Source organism: Montipora foliosa, chromosome 6, assembly GCF_036669935.1.
Source record: "Montipora foliosa isolate CH-2021 chromosome 6, ASM3666993v2, whole genome shotgun sequence".
NCBI classification, from domain to species: domain Eukaryota; kingdom Metazoa; phylum Cnidaria; class Anthozoa; order Scleractinia; family Acroporidae; genus Montipora; species Montipora foliosa.
Window position 1 is genome coordinate 47,034,959 of NC_090874.1, and position 15,000 is coordinate 47,049,958.

A 15,000-nucleotide genomic window follows, 5' to 3' on the forward strand; every position below is an offset into this window, starting at 1 on the left:
GGGTATCAATGAGGCCTTGTTAGAACCGTTACGTCAATTCCACCCATTAAACCGAGAGGCAGGTGTTTACCCGCTACCGTAAGAGGACAAGGTGTTTCTAGAAGTCACCCCAGAGCGAGTCTATGCCTTGCCCAACATCAGCATCACAGAATTGTGGAGTAAGATGAAAGAAGTGGTGTGGAAGGTTTTTGAAGTGATGTGTGGGGACGGTAGAATGGACTCCCCAGGCTTAAGTGCTAAATACTGTGTATACACAATGATGGAGCACTAGTTAAATGCCACTGTTAACCTTGAAGTGGTGGGCAGGCGAGAAGCAGGGGGCACTTACTGGAAAAAATAGAGGAAATTGTATAGGATGATTTAAAAGTCTGCAGGAGAATTTGAGGTTAAAGGGACAGTGTCGTGCTATTTTAGTCAAACTAAACACTAAAAGATGTCCTTGCATTAATGAAAACCGAAACATTATACTGTAGTTTTGTTGGCAATGACCACTGAAGTACAGTGAAGCTATTTTTGTTGTTTGCAGCCAAGGATGGAGAATATGGAAACGGATTGAAACTTGAAAAAAACTGGCCAGTTTGTTCAAGTTTGGAGACATTGACTTCAGAAAGACACCAAAAATTGAATATGAATAGCTCTTTGTGACAAAAATATATTACATATCTTGTCATTGGGTTGTCAGAAATGTTGTATGTGTGAGTTTAAGTACTAACTTCGATTGTTACCCATTGTGACCTAAAAAAACCAGCAGATTTGGCATGACAGTGCCCCTTCAGGCGATTAATTTAGGGAACGATTTGACAGCATTTTTTCATTTTCGCTTTTCTTTTTCTTGCACATAATATATTGTTAGTAATACTAAGCCCTTGGCTCATCCATGGCTTTTCTTGTGAAGCAACCTTTGCACATACCGGTAATAAATCACATTAACTTTTACTTCTTTCTTTATTGCTGTTTTCCAAAGGCAAACTGTGAAATTCTTGCAAACTTGTTTCATTCATTCATGTTTCATTCATTCATTTCTTATTTGGCACAGGTCAATCAAGCTTACTGCCAAGATAAATGCTGTATGTATTGTTGTAAGGCATTATCAATTTTGTTAGGGTAATTTTAGAATTGATTGTTTCACAGGCAAGTAAGATAGAGAAACTGCTTCAATGGGTGAGGCCCATACTTAATAATTTCTGCTATTTTGCAGAAACCTGTGAAGGAGATGTGGATACACTGAAGGTGAGTTTTCTTTCTTATTTATTACCTTTATCTTACAGGCCTTATACAACTGTGGCAGCTGCTTTATTATACTACTATTATCAATTTCAAACAGAAAGCAGGAGGTGAGAAAAGAGACTGAGCCAAGGTCTACATCACCCTCACAGCAAGTGTTTACCACCCTTTGTTGCGGCGACAGATTCCCTTAGACTGTTTCAGAAAATACTGAAAATGTAACTCTCTTTTGGGAGTTATTCAATGAGGTCTTGGTTAAAGTCTCTGGGGGTACCGTAACAGTTTTTAATCCTGTCAGCTGGTGCACAGACATGGCCGGATCAAATCTTAGTGCGATATGAAAGGTATTTGGAGAAAGTGCTGTTAACCGCATTTTATGCATATTTTTTTTCACAAAATTGGGATACAGATTATTTCCAAAGTTTTCCAGGATTACAGCTTACTAAGATCCCCCACCCCCAACTAGGCCTCTCATTTCAGTCTTGACAGCACACCTTGTAATGAACAAAGGCATGTTATACTCTGCAATCTTATGTACTGGAAACATACATTACTCATACACTAGAGATCACAGAGCTTATCCAAGCTGACATTGCAGCTGTACATGTACATGGTCCCAAAAATTAAGGCAGGTCCAGCTATGTCAGAATGGCCATTCCAGACCTCCTTTTCGACCCCTTCAAAATGCAAAAGAAAAGGCAAAAAAACAATGTTCCCAAAAGCAGAGGAAATCGTCCGCACTGATGAAGCCACTTAATGCCATTGAAAGCAATCAATAGTCTTCCACCTCCAAGCAAAGCATAAAGCCACATTCATGCAATAAGACGGCAGAACAATTCTCCCATCCTTACAAGCTATTGGAACAAGGCCACAGAAAGCCTGACAACAACCTTAAACAGTGCTTCACATGTGGAGATACCCTTCACCCCAGAAGTTTGACTAAAATAGCATGACGAAGCCCCTTAAACAACCCCTCTCCTCGAAGCAGCATCCCAGCATATGATGCCATAACCAAAGAAAGGAAAAATGAGGTTGTACAATGTAATACAGTTGACATTGTCGTATACAATAGCTTATTATTCCCATATTCTTTACAAATTTACTGTTAACAAGCTGAATATCAGTTTCCAATTTGGATGATTGTCTGCTGTATCTAGACTCCTAAATAGCTTTTAAAAGGTTTATACTCAATATTGTTTAAGTTTACATGGACACTCTTCCTTAATAAATTACAGGTAATGTTCCTTTTCTTGATAGTTTCCATCAATCAAGCCAAACCAAGGACAAAATATTTTTCAGACTTTGTTCCCAAAGTCAATAATAGGTGACCTTAGCCTTCATTCTTTATTAAATGTGAGAACATATACCAGTGCTACACTGTAAATCGTGGATTAAACTCTGAAATTTACTATAACAGCTGTAAGCCCCAACAAAAAGACCTTTCTAACAGTTTGCAGATTTGAGATCTTGAAATTATGATCAATGTTCATAGTACCCGAGGTTACGCAGGAAAAAAAAAGTTGAGCCAAAGGAAGATGAATTAACCACTGTTCCTGACCTTCTTGCTGTAGGCCTATAGATACCAATTAAAGACAATTGCACACTTAAAGGCATACAGTGTACTGTATGTTTGATAATGTCACCAACACCAAAAAGACAACCACACTGAAAATGTACAGTGTATCTTCACTTGCATGGTTAGAGAAGAAAGTGATCAAATTTTCCAATAAAGCAATGCTGACTCAAGTTCATGCCAGTTAAGCCAGTAAGAGCATGAAATTCTTCTTTCCTTGAGAATAATTAATAATAATAATAATTGTCGCTGATAATCGCCATCGCAAAGTACAGCAACGACGCAGCTCAACAAGGTCGAACCGAAAGCATACAATGGCGCCTCTGGCAGCCGCTATACGGTCCATGTATGACCTTGGAGCACAGCTTACAGCCAGCTGGAATCGGCTGTATCCTGGTTTTTGCCGAAGGGGGAAAACCGGAGAACCCGGAGAAAAATCCTCGAAGCAGAGAAGAGAACCAACACAAACTCAACCCACTTATGGCGTCTGGTCCGGGAACCGAACCTCGGCCACATTGGTGGGAGGCCAGTGCTCTCACCACTGCGCCATCCCTGCTCCCCCGAGAGTAGATAGGGAAATGGATACTTGCATTTTAATTAAAATGAACTGCCATTGCTTCTACTAATCACAGCGAACATATTTCATACAGCTTGAATAGGATTAGCATTCTGCACGATTGAGTAATGGTGAATGAATATACATTTAGTGTTGAGTTATCAGTTTCTCGCAGCATATTGGCAATTTTGGGTCCACACATTTCCATCACCTTTCATTCTTACTTTCCAAAGAGTTATCTCCTGCAAGTTGTGAAGCTACTGTTGATATGAATGTGGGCCTCATAGGGCAAAGAGGGTGAATTTGGCTTTCCAGCTACTAATGGAAGACCTTTGGCAGCCTGATTACATTGCATGCTTAGCCCAGTATTTTCACAATTTCATCACCCTTGTCATGTCGGACAAGATTCATATTAGGATCAATAAAAATATTACTATTATGTTTGCTCAGGTTTTTAATCCTCAACATCTGGAATTGATTTCTGACTCTCAACAATCTTTGCTTCCTTTTATGTTCAAGGTCTCTCTTCCCACAAACTCTGTCAAGCCTGAATTGCCATTTCAAGGACTCTACATATTCCACACATCTTGTTAAATTTTTAAGAGTGCAAGAAGGATTTGTTTGTAATAAGTTTCTAATGTATCAACACAAAACAAATTACTCAAGTCTACAGGATGTCAGAAAGGTAACGAGGATTGCCAAATGGAGTAGTTTAAATGATCCTTTTGGCAACAATGGTTGAAAAGTCAAACTAAATTTTCCCTTGCACATAAACCTTTGGTTATCCAACAAGACAAGCATGGTGAGACATTACAGATTATCAAACCAAAAAATCAATTTTTTTGGACTACAGGTACATATTATAGTTTTGTTTTTAAAAAAATCACTTTCTTTAGAACTGATTTGATAAGATTAATGAAATGTTTTGTGCAAGGGTGCCATGCCATCCACAGATCCAGGGACAGTCAGTTGGTGGGGAATGCTTTGATGATCATGTGAAGGAGCTCCTCGGCAACAAGTCTTGCCAGACCATTTCCAAACAACTTGGCAAGTTTGCATTGTAGTGCTGAATCAGTGAACAGCAACTCTACAGCCACTTTCATAACTTGTTAGACAATAAGTAGTATAGAATTATTTTATGCTTGTTTTATCAGCTTTTTTTTCAAGTTAACAGTTTAAGAAATGTTTGTTCAAAGTTAACTGATTAGACTGTAATGTGAAGTGCTAAGTATCTACCCCATATGAACCATGTGAGCATTAGCCCTACTTATGGAAATGGGCCTGTTCAAATATAAGTGCTACATGGCCAACGTTTGTTCAAACTTCTTGCTTCTTTTCTTCTGAATGACGGGAGTTTTCCATACAGTGAGTTTCAAAACTTGATAGCGCCTTTGTCAACTCATGTGGTGTGAACAGCCATTCTGGTTTTCTTTGTCATGCTCCCCGCAAGAAGCAATTTTTCCATGGGGAGTTTAACTACTACTGCAATACATCTGTTTCATTTCAATTGGATAATATTCTAGCTTGCGGAGATGTGCATCCTAATCTCAGTCCTGGTTAGGGAAGGAACACGTCAGTTCCAAAAGGTCATGTTCGACGACAGCCGCCCACGTGGAAGAAACCTTGTGAAGTTTGCTCCAAACTGGTCTGCTCGAACCAGAAAGGAATCCTTTGTGATGGTTGCTGTAAATGGCATCATATCAAATGCATTAATATGGACCAAAGATTATATATGGTTTTAAGCTCTCCTGATGAGACGTGGTGTTGTATGAAATGCTCTTTTCCCTTTAGTAGTAAAAAGGCTATAGAAAGCCTGACAACCTTAAACAGTGCTTTACATGTGGAGATACCCTTCACCCTAGAATTTTGACTAAAATAGCATGACAAAGCCCCTTTAACAACCCCTCTCCTCGAAGCAGCATCCCAGCATATGATGCCATAACCAAAGAAAGGATAAATGAGGTTGTACAATGTAATACAGTTAACATTGTTGTATACAATAGCTTATTATTCCCATATTCTTTACAAATTTACTGTTAACAAGCTGAATATCAGTTTCCAATTTGGATGATTGTCTGCTGTATCTAGACTCCTAAATAGCTTTTAAAAGGTTTATACTCAATATTGTTTAAGTTTACATGGACACTCTTCCTTAATGACAATAAATTATACAGGTAATGTTCCTTTTCTTGATAGTTTCCATCAATCAAGCCAAACCAAGGACAAAATATTTTTCAGACTTTGTTCCCAAAGTCAATAATAGGTGACCTTAGCCTTCATTCTTTATTAAATGTGAGAACAAATACCAGTGCTACACTGTAAATCGTGGATTAAACTCTGAAATTTACTATAACAGCTGTAAGCCCCAACAAAAAGACCTTTCTAACAGTTTGCAGATTTGAGATCTTGAAATTATGATCAATGTTCATAGTACCCGAGGTTACGCAGGAAAAAAAAAGTTGAGCCAAAGGAAGATGAATTAACCACTGTTCCTGACCTTCTTGCTGTAGGCCTATAGATACCAATTAAAGACAATTGCACACTTAAAGGCATACAGTGTACTGTATGTTTGATAATGTCACCAACACCACAAAGACAACCACACTGAAAATGTACAGTGTATCTTCACTTGCATGGTTAGAGAAGAAAGTGATCAAATTTTCCAATAAAGCAATGCTGACTCAAGTTCATGCCAGTTAAGCCAGTAAGAGCATGAAATTCTTCTTTCCTTGAGAATAATTAATAATAATAATAATTGTCGCTGATAATCGCCATCGCAAAGTACAGCAACGACGCAGCTCAACAAGGTCGAACCGAAAGCATACAATGGCGCCTCTGGCAGCCGCTATACGGTCCATGTATGACCTTGGAGCACAGCTTACAGCCAGCTGGAATCGGCTGTATCCTGGTTTTTGCCGAAGGGGGAAAACCGGAGAACCCGGAGAAAAATCCTCGAAGCAGAGAAGAGAACCAACACAAACTCAACCCACTTATGGCGTCTGGTCCGGGAACCGAACCTCGGCCACATTGGTGGGAGGCCAGTGCTCTCACCACTGCGCCATCCCTGCTCCCCCCGAGAGTAGATAGGGAAATGGATACTTGCATTTTAATTAAAATGAACTGCCATTGCTTCTACTAATCACAGCGAACATATTTCATACAGCTTGAATAGGATTAGCATTCTGCACGATTGAGTAATGGTGAATGAATATACATTTAGTGTTGAGTTATCAGTTTCTCGCAGCATATTGGCAATTTTGGGTCCACACATTTCCATCACCTTTCATTCTTACTTTCCAAAGAGTTATCTCCTGCAAGTTGTGAAGCTACTGTTGATATGAATGTGGGCCTCATAGGGCAAAGAGGGTGAATTTGGCTTTCCAGCTACTAATGGAAGACCTTTGGCAGCCTGATTACATTGCATGCTTAGCCCAGTATTTTCACAATTTCATCACCCTTGTCATGTCGGACAACATTCGTATTAGGATGAATAAAAATATTAATATTATGTTTGCTCAGGTTTTTAATCCTCAACATCTGGAATTGATTTCTGACTCCAACAATCTTTGCTTCCTTTTATGTTCAAGGTCTCTCTTCCCACGAACTCTGTCAAGCCTGAATTGCCCATTTCAAGGACTCTACATATTCCACACATCTTGTTAAATTTTTAAGAGCGCAAGAGGGATTTGTTTTTAATAGGTTTCTAATGTATCAACACAAAACAAATTACTCAAGTCCACACAATCTCAGAAAGGTAATGAGGATTGCCAAATGGAGTAGTTTAAATGATCCTTTTGGCAATAATGGTTGAAAAGTACATAAACCTTTGGTTATCCAACAAGACAAGCATTGTGAGACATTACAGATTATCAAACCAAAAAATCAATTTTTTTGGACTACAGGTACATAATATTATAGTTTTGGTTTTAAAAAAATCACTTTCTTTAGAACTGATTTGATAAGATTAATGAAATGGTTTGTACAAGGGTGCCATGCCATCCACAGATCCAGGGGCAGTCAGTTGGTGGGGGGATGCTTTCAAGGTATTGGGAAGGAGCCCCTTGGCAACAAGTCTTACCAGACCATTTCCAAACAACTTGGCAAGTTTGCATTGTAGTGCTGAATCAGTGAACAGCAACTCTACAGCCACTTTCAGAACTTGTTATACAATCAGTAGTATATAATTATTTTTTGCTTGTTTTAGTAACTTTTTTTCAAGTTAACAGTTTAAGAAATGTTTGTTTAAAATAATTATTGGTGCTTCCTTTCTTCTGAATGATGGGAGTTTTCCGTACGGTGACGTATCAAACCTTGATTGCGCCTTTGTCAAGTCATGTGGTGTGAGGCGCCATTCTGGTTTCCTTGGTTGTGCTCCCCGCAAGAAGCAATATTTTCATCCGAAGTTTAACTACTACTGCAATGCATTTGCTTCATTTCAATTGGATAATATTCTAGCTTGCGGAAATATACATCCTAATCGAAGTCCTGGTATGAAAGGAACACGCCAGTTCCAAAGGGTCATGTTAGACGACAGCTGCCCACGTGGAAGAAACCTTGTGAAGTTTGCTCCAAACCGGTCCACTCGAACCAGAAAGGAATCTGTTGTGATGGTTGGTGTAAATGGCATCATATCAAATAAATTAATATGGACCACAGATTATATAGGGATTTTAGCTCTTCTGATGAGACGTGGTGTAATATGAAGGGCTCTTTTCCCTTTCGCTTCACAGATTCTGTTTTCAAGGAACCTGTCAACAATGAGGAAATCCCTGTCAGTGATCCACAGGAGTCAGCTTCAATCAACAGTTCTGCTATAGACAGGCAAACTTAAGTTTTAGTTTTGAATACCAAAAGCACACGACTCATTGATATCATTGCTCTGACCGAGAACTGGCTTGATGATAATTTCCAATGATGATGCAGTGCTTCTGGCTATTGGAGATCATTATTTCTTGTATACAAAGGACTGATTTGGAAACTGAGGCTGACATGATGACCCTTCAAATTCTTTCAAATCCTACCTGCAATATTCTCTTTTCTGTGTTTTATAGACCTCCTAATACAGACAATTCATTTCTCACTAATTGTAGAGATTTTCAGGGTAAATTTTCAGGAACTGACTTAACTAACTTAGTGGTTGTTTGAGATTTGTATTATCCTAATGTCGATTGGAATATGGGCTGCCCTAGGGTGTCTGACTCTGAAATTGTGGAGTTTTGAAATATTCTGGATGATTTTTTCCTTATTCAGAAGAACCTCCGTGTCACCCATGATGCAGGCAATTCTGGCTCTCATGGAAGTATCCTTGACCAAGGATGAGTTTGTTGTTAAAGATGTCTTGGTGCGAGCAAATGCTTTTGACTCGGATCATTACCCTCTGACATTCAAGTTACTCATTAAGAAAACAAGGCCTAAAAATGTTCAACGTAAAGTTTATTGGTATAGAACAGGAGATTTTAAAGGTTTACAAGAGACATACATGCAAGAACTTTACCTTGGGACTTTGTAACATCAGATACTTGTATTAATACATGTTTAGAGAAGTTCCAGGATAGTTTATTCTCTGCTACATGTACTGATCAGCACATACCACAAAGAACTCAGAAACGGCACTCTAGGCCTCCCTGGATTAACAACAAAATTATAAAATTAATTAGAAAGAAACAGATACTTTGGAAATGCTTGAAGGCAACTGGTTCTGATGACTTAATTTTAAGATTCAAGGACCTTAGAAGGAAGACCAAGGGGCATATTATCTCAAGCTACCAGAAATAGCTTCAAATCTAAGACCAAAAGAATTCCTGAAACTGTCATTTATGGAGACACCATGTCTGGAGACTTGAATTCCAAGGTGGAGTTATTCAAATAGTTTTTTCAATCAATTTACTCTAAATCTACAGCCGTGTAACCGGTTGGTCATAGATGCTGTTAATCCAAACTTGTTATTTAAAATTACAACAACAGCTCCAGAGGTTGAAGAAATTCAAAGCAACATCAATATAAACAAGGCATCTGGTGTAGATAACCTACAAGCTCACATTTTATGCACTTGTGCCAAAGAGCTCTCTGTTCCATTAGCTCATTTGTTTAATTTATCCCTTAGGACAGGAAAAATGTCCACTCTATGGAAATCAGCCAATATTACCCCAATTCATAAGGAAGATAACAGGGAGCTTGTAACCAACTACAAATCCACATTTTCACTGTCAATCCCAGCTAAGTGTTTAGAGCGCATTGTACATTCTGGTATTAATGATCATATCTCACCATTTTTAACCGAATAACAACGTGGTTTTGTTAAAGGTAGATCTTTTGAGACTCAGCTGATTCTAACCCATCATCAATGGGCTGTTGCCCTTGTTGAAGGAAGACAAGTAGATGTGGCCTTTTTTAGACTTTTCCAAGGCCTTTGAACGAGTGAAGCATTCAGTTTTATTGCAGAAGTTGTGCAACTTCGGGATTTCTGGTTCACTTTTACATTGGTGTGAACGTTTTTTAAGTAATTGTCATCAGAGAGTGGTGCTAGATGGTGTGTCCTCTTCCCGGTGTAATGTCCCTTCAGGAGTCCATCAGCGTTCTTTATCAGCGACCTTCCCAAAGTTGTTCTTCCTGGCCACATAAACTTTATGCAGATGACTGTAAATGTTCTAGAATTATGACACTGTTGGTGATCTTGATTTGTTTCAACAAGAACTGGATAATCTGCATCAGTGGAGTGTTTGGAATTTCATGAAGTTCAATGTCAAGAAATGCAAAATCATGAGAATAACTAAGAAGAAACAACCACTTATTTCTACTTGTTTTCCTAGAAAACTCCAGACTGGAATTGAAGAGGTTAAAGAATTTAAGAATTTAGGGATCATTACTAAGCAGCACTTATCAAGGAACTGCCAACAGCATTCTTGCTTTAATTGGAAGAACTTGTAACGGACTTGATGACCCTATTGCTCATTGGTTCGCTCAAACCTGGAATACTGTTCTGTGGTGTGGTCTCCTTATACTAAAAGAAATATTGATAACCTGGAAAAGGTACACAGAAGAGCAACTAAAATTACATGTATCTTAAAGAACAATGATCTCTATGACATTCGATTGAAGAAGTTAAACCTTACGTCATGAGAAAAGAGAAGATTACTAGTTGATGTGACTTCTCATTCAAAGTATTTAATGGGAACATTAATATTGATGTTAGTAAAATTATAGATTTTCATTCAAAAGGAGACCACTTTCCACTCAGGTATAAGGACTTTTGACTCTGAAAAAGAAATTTGCTTGAACTTATGTCATAAAATATAGTTTTTTCTCATCGAATTTCTGACATACATTTGTATGCAACCAACTACTTTTACATATTCGCTGTTCTGGTAATGTAAGTATTTTTAAGTCTTCACTTAGGAAATTTCTTAAGGATTTTTGAGTATTAACACTTGGTTCCATAATTTCATGTATCTTTCTAATTTGTACTATTTATAGTGTATTTATATAGTTCCCAGGTGATTTGTCTTTGTATGGGGTTCAGGACTCCCTTACAGATTATCCCTTAGCTTTTTGTATTTTGTTTCATGACATAGATTGTAATTAATTAATTAATAAATAAATGCATGGTAAAATTATCTTCTCCAGGAAGTGTAATGGGGGAGTGTGAACTCACTCTGGATAATTAGGACTTGACAAGCATAAAGGACTGTGAAGACTTATACACTGTAAACAGAGTGCCCAGAGAAAATGACTAAATAAGAGTCACTTCCTCAGTCACTTGTTTTAAATCTACAGTATGGTAAAAAATTAAATTTTATCTTCATAGACAATAATGATTTACATAATAATCCCTTGCTTTTATAAACATAGTTTACACTGTATCTCATGATGCATGCTGCCTTTTGCACTAGTTGGGGATTTCAATAATTTACTGGGTTGCCAGTATGGCAAACCCAGTTGGGGTCTACGTTTCATTTGTTTGCTTTATTGTTTATATTTTTTATTTTTTATTTATTTTTTTTTTCTTGCCTGTCACTCCCCTGCTAAGTGGTGTCTTTGTGCATAGAGCCTTCTGCGCGTATTTTCTTAGGATCAAGAGGGTAATGGGAAAGGCGTAGATTTCTCTGGTGGACACAGTAGAACGATTAACTTAAGTGGCAATGGCGTCGAAAGTCATGTAACGCGAATGGCGTTTTAGTGGATCTTTGAACAAAATGTACCCTTATGAAGCTCAATAATGGCAAGTCAATTGGATACTAAACAAGACAGGTGGTGGAATCTTAAAAGCGACGAGTAATGGACTTCGACAACAATCTGTCGCCCAGCGAGCCGAAATCAAAGTGAGCTGCATTTTTAATTTTTTACCAAGTGTGCTGTTATGTAGAACACTGAAACCAAATGGAATGTTCTCTGGTAACTTATGCGTTCAACAAAGATAGAGAATGAATCGAACACCTTAAGTGGATCTGTGATCAACTCTGCACAGTCTTCAGGTAAAAAAAAATAATTGGAAATGTGACAGCCAAGAAGCTTGTCATCTATTCTGTGCTTCATTATTCAAGGAAAAGGTTCTTCATGGAAACGGTTTGATCCTGAAATTTTAGTTTGTTGTAATATTGCGCATATTTGACACGATTGAGTTTTTTCTCTTCACGCACGTAATGAAATAGGAAGGGGTGTTTGCCTCTAATAACAAATGTTGTTTGTTTCAAAAAATTGTTCGCTGGAAAGGAGGCCTTTATGAATTCATCATGCTTTATAATATGCAAGCTTAACTGGATAGTTTTTATGGCAATAGTAAAGCATTTTTGTGTCAAAATGACGTTAGCATCTTTCTGTTGTGCTAACTTAATTAAATATAAATATACATTGTGTCTCGTGAGTTTGTTATTCTCATTAACCAGCAATGGCATCGAAAGTCATTGCAACGCAAATGGCGTTTTAGTGCATCTTAGGTTGTTTGTTTCAGTAAAATGTTGCGCTGGAAAAGGATTCTGTGATATTTTCTACCTTTGTGAATTATAATATCATGTTGTGTATTGAATTTTCGAGCTTAAGGTTGAAATGTGATACGGGAGGATATTAATTTTTTTAGTATTGCCCTGTAAGCCAGTTCACGAAAATAAACAGGTCTGTTGGAAGCGTGCTTGAGTTTCAACAAAATGAGCCCCAAAATCAGCAAAAAATTGTGACGCCGATGAATCATAAAGTAGCTGCTATTTCCAAAATGATGAAATTACCTGGTGATAAATAACGTCGTCTCGGAGAGTAAATTTTTGACTTTGCAGAAACAATGGTGGGCGATTGTGATCTTTCCTTTGAATTCGCTCATTTATTGTCAAACTTTATAACACTTGACAGAAAAAGAAACTCACGAAAACCCGGTATCTTGCCATCATTTGACACAGATGATGCGGTAACTTAATCACGGCGCCCGCTGAATTCCCGCGATGTCACTTTCGATTTTGTGATTTATTTGTGCAGCTAAAAGTACAATAACAAAATTGAACGTAGCAAAAATCTCCCAAAATGTTTGTCGCTGATCGTAACTTTTTATATTCTATATTCACGGTTCAAAATTAATGTTGTTTTCATGTCGTAAATGCGTTATTCTCGAGCGACCGTCCTGGAAACTTCTTCTGCTCTTTCTAAAAACTGTGTATCAATATTTATTTACTTTTGCATCAATATTTGTTTTTGCATAAAGCAAGCTAACAAAATCTGTACCTTGCTGAGTTTGTTAGCGTTAATAGTATTTTCGGTCCAATGCTTCTGTTTTACGAAGGGCCAGATAAGGATTAACTCGAGTAAACTTTGGTATTACAAAGCTGTCAGATGCTCAGAGGGCACGCTTAAACTTGTGGTGAAAAGAAGTTGTGAGGGAGCTTGAAAATTATCAGAAGCCAATGTTTCTCACTTCCCATTAATTTTCTTCAATCTTTCTGGGTTCAGTACTTTGCTAGTAACCACATGTCTTCTCAGGCTATTTACCCAAGACTTCTACCATGGCACTACAATGATAGACAATACAAAAACAATATTGTGCACTGTTAGAGCTACATATTACGCAAGGACAGATCTGTTTCGTCGAACGAACGTGTGAGGACCTGTGAGCCAAAGGGCTTCTGCTGGTATGACTTCTGGGTGACCCCTTAAATGGTCTTAGTGACCCCCCAACTTGAAAAAAATTGTCTGGAACGGTGCACATACCACAGGCAACCCAGTGTACTCTAAGGGAGGGTCTAGTTATAGTGAATATCATAAATACCCTCTGTGATCTTGTACGGATGCTCTAACCACTTAGCTACAGTAATGGAGACTCTATGGTGAGCAAGGGTGAAATGTGGGCATTGACTACAACTGCACCAAGCAGTCACATAGTCAACTTTTTCCATAACCATAGTATGACTCTTAACTTCATCGCAAAGTCACATTAAGGTATATCGGTGATAACACAGAGGCGGAGGAGGCGATAACAGTTACATTAAGGCATATCGGCTGTAAAATGGTAATCACAGAGGGTCACGGGTTCAAGTCCCATCTGGGGTTCGGATTTTACCTAGTTCCCATTTGATGATGCATAATATCTTTCGTGCAAATACATGTATCAATGCTAATTTGTTGGTACCAAAAATGGTTGTTGTCTCATCTGAAAACCTAACCAAGTCAAATCAGAGCAACTACAGAATTCAGGGCCACATGCAAATTAGTTAGAAGCTGTTGTCAAAACGAGACGTACTGGTAACGATAGGAGCTTTTGTTATTCAATGATATGGAAATAAAAGGCCCTGTATTCTGTAGTTTAGCCAGCAAATCAATCCAGGCTTGTCTTTTTTTTCTGTTCTGTTAATTTCTCAGAGACATTAGCCATTAAGAGTTAGGGAAATCTGAGCAAAATAAAGTTTGTTTTGATGTATCTTTGTAGGCAAGTCCTAAGCTCCCTTAAATGACGACCCAGACCTGTACTATTTCACATAAAGTCAATTCCCGATAACTTGAACCCTTGCTAACTCAAACCATTACCCCTGCATACATTTTCTGCAATTTTATCCTCAGTTACTCAAACCCTTGATAACTCAAACCTCCCGATAACTCGAAACTTTTTCAATTTCAGTTGAAGGTTCGAGTTATTGGGAGTAGACTGTATCACAAAAAACCTTCCCCAATAATTGCTTACAATAGCACTGAAACTCTGTACAGATTCAAAAACAACAGGCTATATTTATAATAACATTAATGCATTTAAGGTACAGTTGAGAGAAATATTGCTTTGCTGTTTAATTTACCTCAGTCTATGGAGAAGACTCCCAGCATGGCAAAAGGAAGATAAAGGGGTTGATGACAGGGTATTCCATAGTTAAGCTCATTTTGTGAAACTTTCAAATTACAAAAAGTGCTCAACCAATACAACTCCATGCTGTACCTTGTGCAAAAATAACACTCTTTCCCTTACCTGTTTTTTCCCATGTGGCATGTAGGTCCTAGGGAATCCAGTCGATTCACACTCACAGTCGTTTCGTACCCACCCAAATTCAGACATCCAAATTTGTCTAATTTGTACCTACATTCTGATGATTCGTATCCAGCCTATAGTTGATTCTTGCCAATCTATTCAACCTTTAGTTGCCTCCAGCAACCTGTTTGAAAAGTTTGCCAGGTGTCAGAATTC

At 38.1% G+C, this 15,000-nt stretch overlaps 1 long non-coding RNA gene across 1 annotated transcript in view; it reads right to left on the reverse strand.

The window, feature by feature from the left end:
* Positions 1-15,000, reverse strand: part of LOC138007521 (uncharacterized) — a 30,149-nt gene that overhangs the window by 14,236 nt on the left and 913 nt on the right. The window contains exon 2 of the long non-coding RNA XR_011124056.1: positions 14,785-14,968. This is a non-coding gene — a long non-coding RNA (uncharacterized lncRNA). The remainder of the gene's footprint in view (positions 1-14,784; positions 14,969-15,000) is intronic.